Consider the following 17,062-nt stretch of genomic DNA (forward strand, 5'->3'; position numbering starts at 1 on the left):
TCTGCTTAAAAGGTTGGCTGGCATTTGATCATATTTGGAAATTACTTGAGACAAACATGATGGAAATGCAATTTTTCTCAGCCTAGAATCTGACCTAAATATTAATGTCTTACAAACACTATTGCAAATATGTTCATCCCAAAATGCAACTGAAAGCTGAAATGCAGGTTTTTATGTTTAGATAATACTAGTCCATTCATCAGAAGAAACTATGTCACTACTAAGAAATAATGAATATTAAAATAGACCAAGGGTGATACAGGTGATAAATTTGGTTTTGATACATGTTGGCCTATCTGTTCAAGTTGCCCAGTTCAAATATATTGCAGCATATATGGATGTACAGTACTGAAGGATTATGCTTTCTTCAGATAAGAAAGCACTGGAGACTTGTATTGTCCTTATAATACAAGCAGGCTCCTAAAAACAGAGGACATTCTGCATGAACCTTGGTTTTTAAAGGATTTTTTAAAAAAAACATTTACAAATCATGAAACATTAATAGCTTGATACAAAGACTTTCCTTGCATGTTTCACTGCATTTTACATTGGGGGGGGGGGAAGTATTGTAGTCTCTTATAGTATTGCCTACTTATCCTTGTTCCAAAATGTCTGTCCATAGCTTGCCATGAGTGCCTGGTGACTACAATTATCTGCTGTTTTTAATTCTGTATACTATAAAGCATTGCAGTTGTCAGTGCTAGTTTGTCCATTTGCCAGTCTTACCTGATTGGCTAGTTTTCATGCAAGAGCTATACTCCATACAATACTACTGATTCCAGTGTCTGTCAGAGTCTTCCAGTTTGGTCTATGACTTATTGCACTACCTGCCACCATAAAAAATAATAATATAAAATTTCTGTATGGGGCAGTGTTTTGTACCACTCCAGTGTTGGCTAGCTTTAGCCAAGCTTTCAGTTCTCCGCCTGCCTCTCCCTAAATTCCGATTGCAAAACTAGCTCCACTCTTCTCTCTGCCCTCCTTATAGCTGGCGAGTGTCACTTTCCAAAAGCCAAAGGGTGATTTGAGGCACTCTGGAAGGGAACACTGGGGAACACTAAGGTTCTTTTTTCAAACCCCTGCCCACTCAAGTTGCCCATTCAAAGCAATCAAGACAACCGACTTCACAGCAATGTTTTTAGCTTTATTTACAGATCTGTGCATCTGTCACACAGGTTTATTAATTATGAGTTTAACATAATAACCACTTAATAGGCATCTGGCTACCTTCTTGATCAGCACTACAATGTCTTCAGACTACCAAAGTGATCATCTGAGCAGAACGATAGTGGTGATTAGGAATCTGGTGGCCTCGTACCAAAGCCTTGAGGCTTGTTGGCTCATCAGCGAGCTGGCAGAAGACAGAAAACATCAGGTCTGAGCTAGTGCAACAAAAACAAACTAACAGGGTGGGACTCTCAAGAGTAGGTCCCGAGTTGCTGGGATATATACAATATCAAGGCCCTCCCAATAGTCTAGTGGTGCCAGTCTGTGCTGAAAAATGGCCCTACCGAAGGTTTATCTTGAATGAAGAGCTAGGGTGAAAGCCCAGTGTTGTGGCTGAAGCCAGGGCTGTTATTCAGAGTTGCCAAGTTGTCTTGCTTTTTTCTGAGTTTTTGGCTGGTCACCATATGCTTTTAAACCCCCCCTTCACTCTTTCTATGCTATGTTTCTTTAATTGGTTTGTTGATTTTTGTTTTCCACATGCATGCCTCCATGTGCTGGTCATACAAGTTTGCTATGCACGCACCTAGAGGTGGGACTCACATGCTTGCGTTCTTTCACTTCTTGCCTTGTGCACACGACACAGCTAGAGTACGAGTTGTCTAAGAATGATTTGGACTACAGTCTACTATCACATATAGACACATTGCTTGGTTTCACAGAACTTTCAGCCATGTGGGATTGCTATAGACTTCAGGGCTGTGGTGGCTGGGTGAGGAGAGGAAGGGGAAACCCCATTTGTGGGAATGGAAATCCATTGTGCAAGCATGCAAACACAATTTGATACCAACCAATGGATGAATGTGCCTCCAAGCACTTGATGTGGATAAAAGGTTCACTGATGGAAGAAAAAAATAAGGTTGGCGCTTGGGTTTCAGTTATAGAAGAAGGAGACCTGACCCAACCACTTAAAAAATCAGGTTCAGAAACTGCATACACATGTTTGTTGCCATGGTCTCAGCCTTTCATAATGATAAGGCCAAATGTGGAGAGAAGAGACATAACAGAAGTGGCAGCAGCTGAAGGGAAGATGATTGTGGTAAGGGGTATATGGCCACAAGAGGTTCCTAAAGAAGGCTCCTGAAATGGAAGTGAAATGGCCAAGGTGAAGGCATTAAGCAATGGCACACATTTGCAATGCCAGTAGAGTTTACACTTGCCAAAGTGCGTGCCAATCTGTGGGTGTTGCATAAGTGAATTTTGCCACTACCGCCCCAACAGAAAATAGCATGATTGAGAAAGAGTGGGAGGGAGAGCAGAAAGAGAGATTGTCATGCTACTTGAGGTCTCCAAATGATATATTATTTGTCCTTAATTTCTAGAAATAAAAAAAAATGCTGCAGGGTACAGACAGTCTAAAAGCATTTGATAATAAATCTATGCAAGTTCACGGATGTTTAATACAAATTCTGCTTCAAGTGCTTTTTTAAAATGCATTATCACCTTTAAGTAAATACTGTGGAAGGCTGCCAAATTCTTGGTTGTCGTTTGCTGTAAATTGATGCATTTATATCATTAACGCAATAAAATGTTTAAGCTTTCATTGGATTTTGCTAACTGATTTTGCAGTTTGAATGATAATAATTTTTATGCATTTATCAATTATCTTTTAAGTGGTTGCTATAATATTTCTGTTTAGGCAGGCAAAGTACATTCCCCATAACAGTTTTCATCTAAATTACATTTGGCTTGAGGCACACTAGTGATTACCAAAAGAGATATTTTCAGTGCAATCCAATACATGTCAACTCAGCATCAAGTCCCACTGAATTCAATGGGGCTTGGTCCAGACTAAGTGGGTATAGGATTGCTGCTATAGTCACTTAGATTCCCATGTGGTTTTCTGACTTTTTGGCTGGAATCACGAGCAACAGCAAATGTACATATAGAGAAGAGAGAGAGAAAAACACTGATAATTAAGAGGAAGAGTTCTGAATTGTAATATCATCCCCAGTCCTTCTTTGTATGTCAGTATAAGCCATTATATGGGACGCGGGTGGCACTGTGGGTTAAACCACAGAGCCTAGGACTTGCCGATCAGAAGGTCGGCGGTTTGAATCCCCACGACGGGGTGAGCTCCCATTGCTCGGTCCCTGCTCCTTACAACCTAGCAGTTTGAAAGCACGTCAAAGTGCAAGTAGATTAATAGGTACCACTCCAGTGGGAAGGTAAACGGCATTTCCGTGTGCTGCTCTGGTTCGCCAGAAGTCATGCTGGCCACATGACCCGGAAGCTGTACGCCGGCTCCCTTGGCCAATAAAGCAAGATGAGTGCCGCAACCCCAGAGTTGGCCATGACTGGACCTAATGGTCAGGGGTCCCTTTACCTTTATAAGCCATTATGAGGGTAAGTCCAAATTTGTGATAGATGAGTGCCGAAAAAATGTATCATAATTAATGTTTTCCTTGTGGTCCCAATCATTTCAGGGACCCGTTTTCAGATGACATATTTTCATCTACTCTCTCTTTGCTCATTTGACTTTAGAAGCAAAGCAAAGGCATATATAAGAGTGCACCTCTCTTAATAACAATACTGCTCTTTGAACTTGGGCTGCTTTCCTACCACTCAAAATAAATCCAAGTCAGCAACACATTTCAGTGCCAAATTTTGATTAAGTCCATCAGTCCTGCCACTGGCTGAGGTCTAACTTATGCCATGGAAAACTGGTTTTTGGAATAGATCTATGCTAAAATTTGCTTACTTAAAATTTGTTTCACGTTTCCAACTTAGACCAAAAGCGTGTCATTAAGAACCCCATTGTGCTGAATTCTATAACATGCATCTAGAGTGGCAAAATTTCCCAATCTTGGAAGGCATACACCAAACGAAGATGAATCCAGTTAAGACACAAAAGCTAGTGGGTCTTGAGACTTGGGAACACAGGCTAAGTCAATGACTGGTTTCCATTTTCTCTGAAGAGCTGTGTTTGCACTGAGCCTTCTTCTGGATCTCACTGACCTGGCTGAATCACTGGTGGTGATAATTGTCATAGGTACTGTGGAGAAATCACTTTTTAAAATGAGTCTACTTGGGCAGCTCATTTTATATCCAGAGTACAAGAGTTTACTATGTATGGTGGGTTACGTGAAAGGTTATGTTTGAAATACTACGTAGCCATAAAAAAAGACTGTACAAAAAGGAAGGTATTCCGCTGTAGCTGAAGACACTTGCAGTATAAAGTGTTTTGTTAATCAGCTGTGTTAACGAAGTGCCAATCATTAACGCTTGGTGCACGTTGACTTCAAGTTATGGGCAATCGTTAATTTTTCACTGCACAATCTATGGAAATGTTTCTTTCTGCATTGCGAAAGCGTACTAATTGAAGAACAGGCCAAGTTCTCAGCCTGAAGGCTACATCTGATATGCAAATTGTATGGCAAAGGGCCCAACCTCTGCACTGGGAAAAAACCATATACCAGCTGGCTGGGGTGGTTTCCAGCCTGGATTGACTTCCAGAGCATACCAAGGGGCAGTCACCTGGCTGTGATTGATTCTGTATTGGCAGCATCTACTTCTGTTGCAGAGACAGCAATGATAGTGTCGGCCTGGTGCAAACACTAGGTGTCTTAGAAGACTTCCTGGGCTAGCTTTAAAAGGTGATGGGAATGAAGCTGAAGAGGAAACAACATGGGTCCTTTATCCACTGAAAAGATGGCCAGGAGCAAACTAGGTGAATTAGGAGCCAGGTGCTGTAAAGCTCCCACAAGCTGGAATATAGCTTGGTGGGCTGTCATTTTCCCACCTTTGGATGATTAAGAAAATCAAGATCTTGACTTTGTAGGTTTGCTGGGTGTAGAGATGATGCTGTGAAGAAAAACTGTAAGACTGCTAATGTCAAATAGAAGAACTCCAAAGGGAAATGAGGCATGAGTCAAGAGAAAACAAAAAGTCATGATTGTTGAAAGAACAGTTTGTAATAATTACATCTATACTTGATTGATAGTGAATAAATATGCTGTGGGCAACGAGTCTGTATCTTGGAAATGGTTGGAACAGATGGTCAATGCCATCAGGAGGTGGAAAGCAAGAACTGGGATGACAAGTGGGACTTCATCAAAACTAGCAAAAGCGGTCACAGGAAGTAAGGAAGATCTTTCAGAAACCAGTATGAAGCCATTGTGGTTTTTTGTGCTATACGTGTTTGTTAGTGGACTCCCTCCCCCCACCCCCCTCCAAATGTCAGGCATACTATCTGCAATATTTGCAAAGAAAAATTCACACCCAGTGTGCTGGAATTCTGTCGGGTTATGAGAGTAGTGGCCAAGGTAAAAATGGAAGTAAATGGACATCACCTTAAAATATTTTTATTTTACAGTTCTGTACAATTTAACTTCTAATTTTGAGTTGAAAGCAGAACTGGCTGTCTGATGTGCACATCCTCAAAAGCAATGGATGAAGAAAAATCCACCACAACTTTTAAGAATTCCTCCATCTCACTGTCTGCTACAAATTGTGGTGGTCTATTGGCTGAAAGAAACTGGTTCCAGGCTGCTTAGAAGCTATTTTTATTTTATGCTTAAGAAGTGGGTGTTGGTTTCATTTTCAGGATTATTTAACCACTCCCCAGTCTGAAGCAGGAATTTTCTCTCGGGCCAGACTGGATATATTTGTCCCCACCTTTCCCCCCCTTTATTATTGCTCTGTCAAATGCCACACACTTTGCCTAAGAGTTACCTGAATTTGTTTTACCCCACAGTATCTCTGGGATGGCAGGTGCTCCTTGCTTGCCCTGTAAAATGTTGTAAGGCAGAGGTGCACCTTGCATGCTTCTCAAGTTGCAGGAGAACACTAAGGTCTGGGGCTGAGATTCAACAATATTTCATGCTTGTCAGTGAAACCATAACAGACTCATGTGTATCACTCCCTAACACACATCTCTTGTGGAACTTTCCATGGCTGCAGTCCTGTAAGCACTTACTTGGGAGTAAGTCTTGTGGAGCTAGTTGGGTTTTCATATTTGAAAGCATGCATAGAATCTGGCTATTGTGTAAAAATATTCGCTCTTTTGTATACATTGCTAAACTTTTCCCCAAATTTTGGGTCAAATATTTTTATATTGAAATGCCTATTGGCATTTCTCTTCCTCCCTCTCAATCAGAACAGGTCAAGCAGATGCCAAATCAGTGTGTACGCACTGCGGCATCAGTTCCTGATGGTTAGGAGAATGTTACATATCACTGCTTTTCATGCGCATATAATCAATTCCAGTGGCTAGAGATGTGTTTTGGTTTATACCGCCAAGCTTGGCAATTGACTTTTCTTTCCTTTTCAGGCCACTTGGATTTTGGAATGAACAGCAGAGCCCTCCCTTGGACTCCAATTTGATTCATTTGGCCTGGAGCTTGTGTTTCCTTTGTGCGCATAGGAATAACTAATATGGAGCAAGGACGGAATAGGAAACCGGTATGAAAGTCAGCAGTGCAAATACGTTGTGCACCTTGAAACATAAAAACCTGGCCCCAGTGATCTTTTCCTTCGTTAAATGTTGACTGGGCTAATATTCCAATGTTCAAAACCTCTGTTTGGTTGACTATGATTAGTTGGATCATTGTGAGCAAATGTCTGTAGCTTAGTCTCTACATGGCATGAATCAAGTTCTCTGAGACAACTTGGAACTGTCCACCACAATTTCTCTGGGGAACAACTGTCCTCATATGGCTTGTCCCTCCATTAAGACCAGAGGACCTTCTCTAGTGTCATTTCCAGAAGTGAAGAAGGTAGTGTACTGTTTAGTGGTGATGCCCTGGAAGAAAGCTCTCCCAAAGTATAATTACCAGTATCTGGCACTGACACTACTATTATTTTGGTGCCAGGTAAAAGCATTATTTTCTTCTGAGCTTTTAATTTCATTTCTTTCGTTTCTTTTTTTGCTGCTGTTAGTTTTGTTGTTTTTGAATTGTGCTCTTCTGCCTCTAGTCTTCTTGATTGTCATTTGATCGCTGCATTGCTGTTTTTGCTGCTGCTGTATTTGTGTCTTACTGTTATCTCCTATCTGATGTCCATCCAATCTGTTTTGAACAGTTTCGTGTTTTGTGCATCACCTAGTAAGTCTCTGGCTAAAAGGTGGACTAAATGAACATTGAAATCAAGGATGGAGAACCTATTTGGCCCAAGGTCTGGATTCACTGTTGGCCAACCCTCTAAGGACCGCATGTCAGTGTTGGGCAAACACACACACACACACACACACACACACACACACAGCAACACACACAGAGATACTTGACAACTCCTCCCTCCCCACTGCTGTACCTGGACAGGAAGGGGGACAACTCACCTTTTTGTCTCCTCCCTTTTGATAGATTCTCACTGCCCTACTCCCTCACCCTCTTCACAGAGTCTTCTGTTCCCCCTTGGGTGCTGATTGTGAATAAGTCAGAGGGCTCCAGAGGAAGGAAGGAGTGTTCCAATCAGCTCCAAAGTTGATGGTCCAGGAAACAACAGGGCAGATGAGAGTGCTCCTTCCCATTTTGACTACTCTGACCTGCATGCAGGGACACAGTGCACAAGGGGGAACAGATGCCAATTTTTCCACTGCCACTGATTTCAACACCACTGTTGATTAATTGTGACTGTAGGTTGGCAGGCCATCAAGAACAGTTTGGCAGGCACCATGGACCCTTGGTTCAGCATCCTTGCTTTAAATAAATAAATAGTCTCATTGTAACTTTTTTTGGAGATTCATCTTTGTCTCCCACAATTGTTATTATTATTGGACTGATGGCTGTTACATAGATCATCTGTAATTTTAAATTGCTTTCATTTACTGGAATGAATTGCTAGTCATAATTGAAATCGCTTCTATTTAATTTTGATTGCTACTTTGTTTTTTGTGAACCACCTGAGAAACGGCAACTGAGGGTTCTGAAGGGCAATTTGAATTCAGATCTCAGTTCAGCAGTGACCACACCAGTTCTGCTTTACCAGTCACTCTTTGCTTTGTTGCCTATTACATTTTGTATATTACAGTGGTACCTCGGGTTTCAGACACTTCAGGTTACAGACGCTTCAGGTTACAGACTGTGCTAACCCAGAAATAGTACCTTGGGTTAAGAACTTTGCTTCAGGATGAGAACAGAAATCGTGTGGCAGCGGCGCAGCGGCAGAGGAAGGCCCCATTAGCTAAAGTGGTACCTCAGGTTAAGAAGAGTTTCAGGTTAAGAACGGACCTCCAGAACGAGGTCCCACTGTAATAGGTTAAATTGGTTAACCTCCTTGGGCTATGTTGGTATACAAAGGCTAGGACTAGAGGATCTTTTCAGTACATCCCTGATTTTTATGCATTTCTGCAACACTGTGCTTTCAGGAGATTGAAGCCGTGTTGTGTTGAGATTCTGCTTAGGAAAAATCTGGGACCTAGGGAAACCAGGCAGAGTCTAATCCCATTAGTTACACAAAACCTATATTTATTGCCTTGTAGTTTTCTGCTTGAATCAAACACCATCCAAGGTCTTATTATGATCCTGGCTGGAAAGACTGCTTGATCCAGAAATATTATGCATACATGTGCATTCCCCAGACATGTGCAGCCCAAATTGGCATCCCACATGCCACAGTTCCAGCTCAGATCGTTGGCTCCGGTTCCTGTTGTGGTCACACTGAATAGAGTACAGTGTGTTCTGAAAAGCAGAGTTTGCTGCTGAAGCTTTGGGTGTAGGCATGTTTTTTATTTCCTGAAAAGTGTTGCCGTTGTTGTGTCAGCCCAGGAAAACGGGAGGCACAGAGTGGGCAACATGGTGCCGTTTGTTGGGCTCATGTGTCATTCAAGAGGTTTATAAGTTGCCTTGGGCAGAAGTGTGTGTTTTCCTCCTCTCATCTTTGAAAGTAGATTCTCAGATCCGGAGTTGAGGCTGTGTCCTGGGCAGCCTTTGGTTTTGTGTACATGTGTGTGCTTGCTAGAGTACATTATGATGTTTATACGGTGGTTTTTATGACCTTTTTTCGTTTTTCTTGATTTGTTAGCTGCCTTGGATTCCTGCTGGAAATGAGTCTTAGCATACATTTCTAAACCCACTGGGACTACTAGGACAAAAATGGGGGCGGGGAGGGACACAAGGAGCCAGTGACAAGCAGAGTCAACTAATTCTTTTTGCTGTTGCTGCTGCTGCCCTTCTCCCTTCTGAGATCTACAAGGTCAACACTGAGACTAAAGGAGAAAGCAGGCAATGGGAGACACCCCCTGGACGGGCTGTAAATAAAAAGGCAAGTAGGCTTGGAGGAATCAAGGCTAAGCATGGTGGGGCCCACTAGCCTTGGCAGGTCTACCTCGCCCACATCTTCCTTCTTCCCTTGCCCATCTCTGGGGCCTGTTATTTTCTTTCTTGGCGATGATGCAAATTCTGGGGTGAGGAAGCGGACCTATACCCCATTCTCCATGCATTTAACATAACACAGGTGACTCATGCAGAAGCCCTCCACCCCCATAACCCTGTTTTGTCAGCTATCTCCACCTTGTTTCTTTTGAGGGGAAAGAATTGCGTAAATCAGACTTGCACCTAAAGCGGCAAGCCTTTTATGTGGAGTGACTGCCTTACATGCATGTTGGATTGTTGCCTGAAAAGTGCATGAATTGGGATCTAACTCTTTCTCTGCCATCATCATCATCATAACCACCACCTGCATTTGTTTAAAAAGAAATCTCAAAGCTACTTAACAGCAAGGCAATTAATTATAGACAACACAGAATATAAAATTCCAAAAATGCTCACCCAACAGTGCAATAAGAAGAGCAAGTCCTACTGTAGAGCCTAACTTATCCACCTGGGGAAACAAAACTGTCTTCACCTGGCACCTAAAAACTGGTGGTGATGGTGCCAGGCACATTTCCCTGGGGAGAGTATTCCCTTTCCATTTCTCTGCTTCTTAATTGGCTTGCCACTTGAATTTAAGATGACAACAGACCAAAACATGATGAATGTTATTAAAACAGCAGCACCATAAAATCATATAATGATTTCTACACTAAGTCTAATAAATATTTTGAAATGTTTGGGGAAATGAAAAGGTTTGTGACTGACACGATATACAATTCTCAGGACTGGTCCAGGACATTATATTGCTTTAGGTGAAGTGAAGATGGCATCCCCTCTCTACCCCTGTTCCATATAGAGAGGTCAGCTGGCTTGGCAATTGTATCTTCCTTCAATATTGGCTTTGGACTAGCATCCTCCTCTGCACCTGAGGAAAGCCAGATAGTTTAGGTGGTGCAAGACATGGCACACACACCTCTGACCTCCAACAGAAGAGAATGGTTGGGAGCTTCCATCACCGTCCCCTGGCATATGCTCCCTGAGGTGGTTGCCTCATTTTGCTTAATGAGAGGGCCAGCTCTAAACTGTGTCCATGGAGAGTATTCTGTTTGCCGACTGAGAAGCCTATCCTCCAGTTGTCTTCTGCATGGTATCTGAAGAAGGGGGTGACCAGAGAAGGTCCTTAGCTAGCCTTAGCATCCTACATTCATATGGGGCAGGTGGTCCTTTAGACATGTGTGGTTCTGCTTGCAATTGCACAGGATGAAATGTGGAAATGTTGCCAGTGGAGTCTTCCTTTTGCAAGTTGGTCAGCGAAGGAAAAATCCATGCTGTCACTGGCCACCAACCAGCAAGTTCTTGAGGGAGTCTCCTTGTGTGCTATCTAGGAAGAGAAGGAACTTTGAGACATCCTGTATTGCACTTGAATGATTTTGGTATTGCATACATTATGTAAAAGCTATATTTAAAGAAACAGACACTTGATGGAATATAAATGTCTCATTTTTATTCTTTGTCTTTGGGGTGTTCTATAAAAAATTGCAGACAGAGTTGTGCTCTCCAGGAAGAGAAGTTCAGCATTGGTGGGAGCCGCCTCTTTCCTAGAGCACAAGACCTAAATCGTTATTGGATCTCAAAGTTTCTTCAAATCCCATCCTTGTTCTTCAATAGCTAGAGGAGCCCTGTGCTGTCCAAAGGGAACAGCCTAGCCTACCTGAGTGCCATTCATGCTACCCTGTCCCAGGAGAAGGAGTCAAGTCAGGTAGAAATCATGAGTAGAGCATACAGTGACCACCCTCCTAGCAAAGGTGGCTGAATCATTCCCAGTATTTCTCACTTTGCAATTTTTCTAAGACCCAGTGCTTTCCCCCCCTGGGGGTACTCAAGGGTACGCAGTACTGGCACCTTTTTTCCCTAGAAGAAAAGCACTGGTTAAAAATGTGGCACTTACTGTAATAACTTCATGGTGAGTACCAGCACCTCTCTTTCTAGAAGAAAAGCACTGCTAATACCTTCTGTTCCCTAAATGCTAAACATCTAGATATTTGGCTTCTGCAAGACCATGTATCTATTATTATTATTATTAGAATTTATATACCACCCTATACCCGGAGGTCTCAGGGCAGTTCACAGAATAAAATCAAAATATAAAACCACAAAATACATAATCAAAATAAAAGCAACAACCCCATAACACCCCCCCCCCCCAAGTGTAACCCCATGAAGAGTAGGTGATCTCCCTCCCATCCAATCTAGGGAACCACCCACTAACAGTGCCTCAGTATTATCTGGATTGAGTTTCAGTTTGTTGTCTCTCATCCAGTCCATTACCGAGGCAAGACACTTCCACTGTCTCCCCAGCAGATGTAAAGGAGAAATAGACCTGAGTTTCATCAGTATACTGCTGGTAATATACTCCAAACCTCCGGATAACCCCACCCAGCGGTTTCATGTAGATGTTAAACAACATAGCGGATAGGATTGAGCCCTGTGGAACCCCACAGTGAAGGTTCCACAGGGCTGAAAAGCATTCTCCAAACAACATCTTCTGGGAACGGCCATCCAAGTACGACTGGAGCCACCGTAAAGCAGTGCCACCCACCCCTAGTTTGGACAGTCGCTCCAGAAGGATACCATGGTCGATGGTATCAAAATCCGCTGAGAGGTCAAGAAGAATTAACAAGGACATGTTTCCCTTCTCTCTCTCTTGACAGAGGTCATCTTACAGGGCCACCAGAGCAGTTTCTGTGCCATAACCAGGCATAAACCTCAATTTGAATGGTTTCTGAAGGAAATGGGACTAAGAATAGGTTAAAGAAGAAATGAATGAGGAGCTTAAAATAACCCTTTGGAAGGAGAGTCTTGGTAAACAGTCAAGAAGTGCTGTGCTGAATGGAAAATTCACAGTGAGCTCACTCCACCAGGAGGGACGGCATTCTGGGCAGGGATTCTTTCTTTCTTTCTGGGGTGTGGAAGGGAATTGCTGACAGAGGGTGGGGAGAAAAAGGAATCGCCACACCTCTAGAAAAAACAAAAGAAAAGAGGAGAGGCATGACACTCAAGGGTGTTTGAAATGTGGGCTGCTTTTATTATTTACGGCCAGGGAGAAAGAGAGAGATGACAGAGGAATGTTAAGGATTTTTGCTTAACCCAGGTCTCTCCCAGAACCTTCTTTATGCATCTTCAGTAGGAACACATCAATCTGTGACTAAATGGCAGGCCGGGCCTTTGGAGTAGACTAGGCACCCACTTGTTCTTTAAAAATCTGAAGGACCTGGTCTTCTGACTGCCACTTCACCACAATTTGTGCATTTAAGGCAAAAGTGAATCTAGACTCAGAATATAAAATGCTTCTAGTAATATGTAATGCTTATTTGGCAAATGCATAATTTGGAAAATCATAGCTTGATAAGCCAGAGGTAGTCAACATGATGCCCTCTGTAGGTTGGTAGTTCAAATCCGTGTGACTAGGTAAGCTCCCGTTGCTTTCTCCCAGCTCCTGCCAACCTAGCAGTTTGAAAGCATGCCAGCATGAGTAGATAAATAGGTACCACTGTGGTGGGAAGGTAAAAGGCATTTCTGTGCGCTCCAGCTTCTGTCACGGTGTCCCATTGCACAAGAAGCAGTTTAGTCATGCCGGCCATATGATCCGGAAAATCTGTCTGCAGACAAACACTGGGTCTCTTGGCCTGAAAGTGGAGATGAGCCCCACACCCCATGGTCAAATTCAACTGGACTTAACTGTCCAGGGGTCCCTTCCCTTCCCTTTATATGTGTTGTCTCCAAATCCTATCATCCCTACCCATTGACCAGGCTGGTTGGAGCTCATGGAAGTTGTAGTCCACAACATCTGGACAGTACCATGTTGGCTACCACTCTAATAAGCCAAGATAGGAACTAGCCTTTAAGATTCATAAAGGCTCCCTTCTTTGTTTAGAATTGCTGGGGATTAATCTACAGAATGCTCAGAATTCTTTGAGCGTGAATATGTGTTTTGCATGTGTTTCAAAGGTATAGTGTGTATGCAATAAGCTCAAGACTGCAGTTTGAGTGTGAGGTTGCTACATCAACATGCACTGAAGAAAAGAGAATTGCTGCTCTTTGTTACATAATGTACAAGTGTAAAATCTTCTTGAAAATGATTTTTTTAATATTAAAAAAATGCTGCTGATGATACTTCTGGGCAAGGAAATCTGGGGAACTTATTGTTTCTTTATTTTGGTTCAATGTGCCAACCAGAGTCAGGTTTTTCTTAGTTTAATCCCATGTCTGGTGGCAAACTGATGAAAAAATGATCAGTTATTCTATTCCACCCAAAACCCTGTAAATATATGTTGTTTGTTTCTTAACCATGGTCTGGCCTAGGTTTTGAGTTGCTGGGGCTGGCTAGTTACAAAGATTCCTGAGGGCAACCTCAGCAACATATTTTGTGAAGATCTTTCTATGAACAGAGAAAAGTAATCATGCGAAGGTCCTTGACTGAACGTGGTCAATAAGTCAGGGCACCTACTGCTGTGGAGATGTGGGTTGCAGATGCATCTGGGGTCAACAATTTTGCCCCCCAAAAAACCCCTAGATATGGACAGCAACCCTAGGTATGATAAGAAAATAAAATTTTCTGGGTCACAAGGAAGTTCTAACTAGAAAGAAAGAAAGAAAGAAAGAAAGAAAGAAAGAAAGAAAGAAAGGTTTGTAAAGGTGTTTTGCAACACTGTGAAGTACTATTGGCTTCATAATAGCAAATCTAGTGATTTTATGAAGTAATGAAGCTCAAAGTGGGTTGTGAAATCCATTCCAGGTTCCATAATCTACCGTGGAGTCTTGGCAGAGCAGATTCATTCCATGTTTCATCCATGCATTGGAAGCCCTGGGAATTGCAATACAAGCACAGCATAGTCCAGGGCCATGAGATGCCATATACTGTGCCCATCTTTTCCACTCTTCTTGGTATGGGTGACAACAACACCTACTTTGTCATAACAGAAGTCTCCGTGAATTTGTGGCACAGGTCAAGTCTTTCCCAGAACATCCGCCTCTTAGATTATTCCCAGAAGTTGCATGAAACTTTCCACCTGGGGGGAGGGGCTTGTTGGTTTGTGGGGTTGTTGTTGTTGATCTTGTTTTTATCGTGTATTGGTCTTGTTTTTATCGTGTATTTTGTGCTTTTGCATTGTATCTTTATGCAATAATACTTCTGCTCAGTTAGAACCCAGGGACACCTTGATTAATGCCATTTTCTATCCGCAACCAATAAACTTTTTTTTTTTTTCCTATCCTGCAGACTAAACAAATTTTGCATATTCTCATTGTCTGAGCAAAGCCAGTTCTCCTTTTCAGAGGGAACATAGCAAGCTGTGATTCAGACCCACTGGACCATCCTGATCAGTATTGTCTACACTGACAGGTAGCAGCTCTCCAGGGTTTCAGAAAGGGAATATTCCCAGCCTTATCTGGAGATGGTGAGGATTGAACCTGGAGCCCACTGCTTGCAAGCCAAATGCTCCACCACTGAGCTACATATCTCCCTCCTCCCTTCAAGGAAATGACTGGGGAAGGGGGAGAGAAGGGGAGATGACATGGCTGAAGAATGCATCTATTGGATAGCTAAACTATGACATCAGTAGAACCAAGCAACAAACTTACTTTCGCTTTTTTAAAGCTTTGAAACTTTTTTAAAGGGTGTTTTGTAAAGTAAAGTGAAGGATGAACACATGTGCACATGGTTTGTGGTTCTTAAAAAGATAAGAGATGGAAACAAGCCAAGTTTGTTTGGTTTCCTGCATACCAATGACCCACTATTTTAAAAAGTTTTCTTATTTGGTTATTTTCGAAAATATTTCCAATGAAGAGATTGCAGTTTCACCTTTCCAGAACTAGAACTAACATCGACTGCCATGTAAATTTTTTGCAAGTAAGCAAATAGGCCCTGTTCCATGTACTCATCTCTCCAAACTACAACAACCAAAGCAACACACACACACACTTTCCCACTCTCCCATTCTCTCTCATTCTGTTTGCCTGGTTATGCAGCTGTTGGAGGAAGACTGTGGCTAAATCCCCCAAAGCAGTAGGGGGTAAAACATTCGGAAAATGTATCTGTTTGCAGCCTAAATGACCTATTGAAAACTATTTTGGGGGGTTGGGGTGGGGAGGTGATATCCTTAGTTATTTTGAAAGGAAGTGAAAAGTGTACCTAACTTTTATTTGCTCTGCTTGACAGCTTACGGTTCACAATCACAGCAATATTATTGTTTACCGTTGTAGTGAGTGCCAGCTTTGCTTTTTTCAGACCTAGCAATTACAGTAGTTAGCTACCCTTGGTGAAAACTTTTGTTGTTGTTGTTGCTTTGTGCCAACAACATACCTTTCAAACTTCAGACAGACCTGGGTGGATACCGGAGGGGGATGCCCAGAGGTATGAATGGACAACAGGTATGGCTGAAAGCTGGAAATTTGTTTGAACACTGTTTGCTATCTACTTCCCAGGGGAAGCCAAGCCTTTCATTTTACACCATCTGAAGTTCAAAACACACATCTTGGCTCATGGATGGAATAGAAGTACATTCAGAATTCAACTTTCATACAGTAAAGACTCTAGTAAAGCCTTCAAATGCTGTATTCCTGAGGCAACATCCTGGATGGGTATTCAGCTCTGCTGCCTACTGGTTCCCCACTTCTCTCTTCCCTCCCCTCCCTCCCTCTCTCCTTCTCTCTGTGGTAGTAAAGGTGTGGGTGCCCACTTTTGTGCATGCCCACCTCCCTGGTCTCACCCACTTGCCTGCCTGAGCCACTACTGTTCCTGCAGCTCTTGCAAAGTAGGTATGTAACTAGAAAGCTTAACATGTGGAATGGAACTACACGATGTACATGACTGAAATCCAGTTATTTGAAATGCATTTTGGAGAAGAATTCAGAAAGGTTGTGCTATGTTATACAAAGCAGAATGAAGCTTATAGGCTACTTGGGGCTACTAAGTTGTGCTAGTATAGCAACAGTGTGCTAGTATAGCAACGGAAAACCTATTACTGCTTCCTTCTGTAGCACCAAATATTCTTGTTCTTCCTGTCTCCTTCTCTTTGTTTTCTGAAACTTACTGGTAATCAGACAGTGTCTCAAGATTTTTTGCCTTGTCATGTGGACGGAATAGTTGCTGCTTCTAAAATGAAAGCTGTGTTCTAGCATGATATCACTCGCTGTGGTGTTTAGGATGGGCTCACTCCTTGCCAGGATTCTAGGAGGCTCTGATTGCAAGATATGGCATCCCAGGCCTTCTGTTGTACTAACAGGGTAAGGAGAATCCCACGAAGAGGTACTGGGGAATGCTTTTGCAGTATGTAAGCACAGGCTCTCATGCTTTGGCACGTGCCCTTTCTGATTATTCCAGTGCATGAAGACAAAAGCCAGTGACCAGGTTTCCTAGTGGGAGGCAATTCCCCTGATTCCCACTACAGCTGTGGCTGTGTGGGTTTTCCTAGCTTGACAACAATTCTTAATTTAGTTGTTTCCCAAGCCTGATTAATTTAATGTACCCAAGAAAACCTTTCTTGAGAGTCTACAGTGGTAGAAGTAGTAGTAATAGTAATAGAGGC

At 42.5% G+C, this 17,062-nt stretch overlaps 1 protein-coding gene across 1 annotated transcript in view; it reads left to right on the plus strand.

The window, feature by feature from the left end:
- Positions 1-16,027, plus strand: part of LOC310680970 (uncharacterized protein) — a 133,548-nt gene extending 117,521 nt beyond the window's left edge. The window contains exon 3 of the transcript XR_014513024.1: positions 15,960-16,027. The gene's annotated coding sequence lies outside the window, so the exon portion shown is untranslated. The remainder of the gene's footprint in view (positions 1-15,959) is intronic.
- Positions 16,028-17,062: the final 1,035 nt, after the last annotated feature.

The sequence above is a fragment of the Podarcis tiliguerta genome (genome assembly GCF_965153285.1).
Source record: "Podarcis tiliguerta genome assembly, chromosome: 6".
Taxonomy (NCBI): Eukaryota; Metazoa; Chordata; class Lepidosauria; order Squamata; family Lacertidae; genus Podarcis; species Podarcis tiliguerta.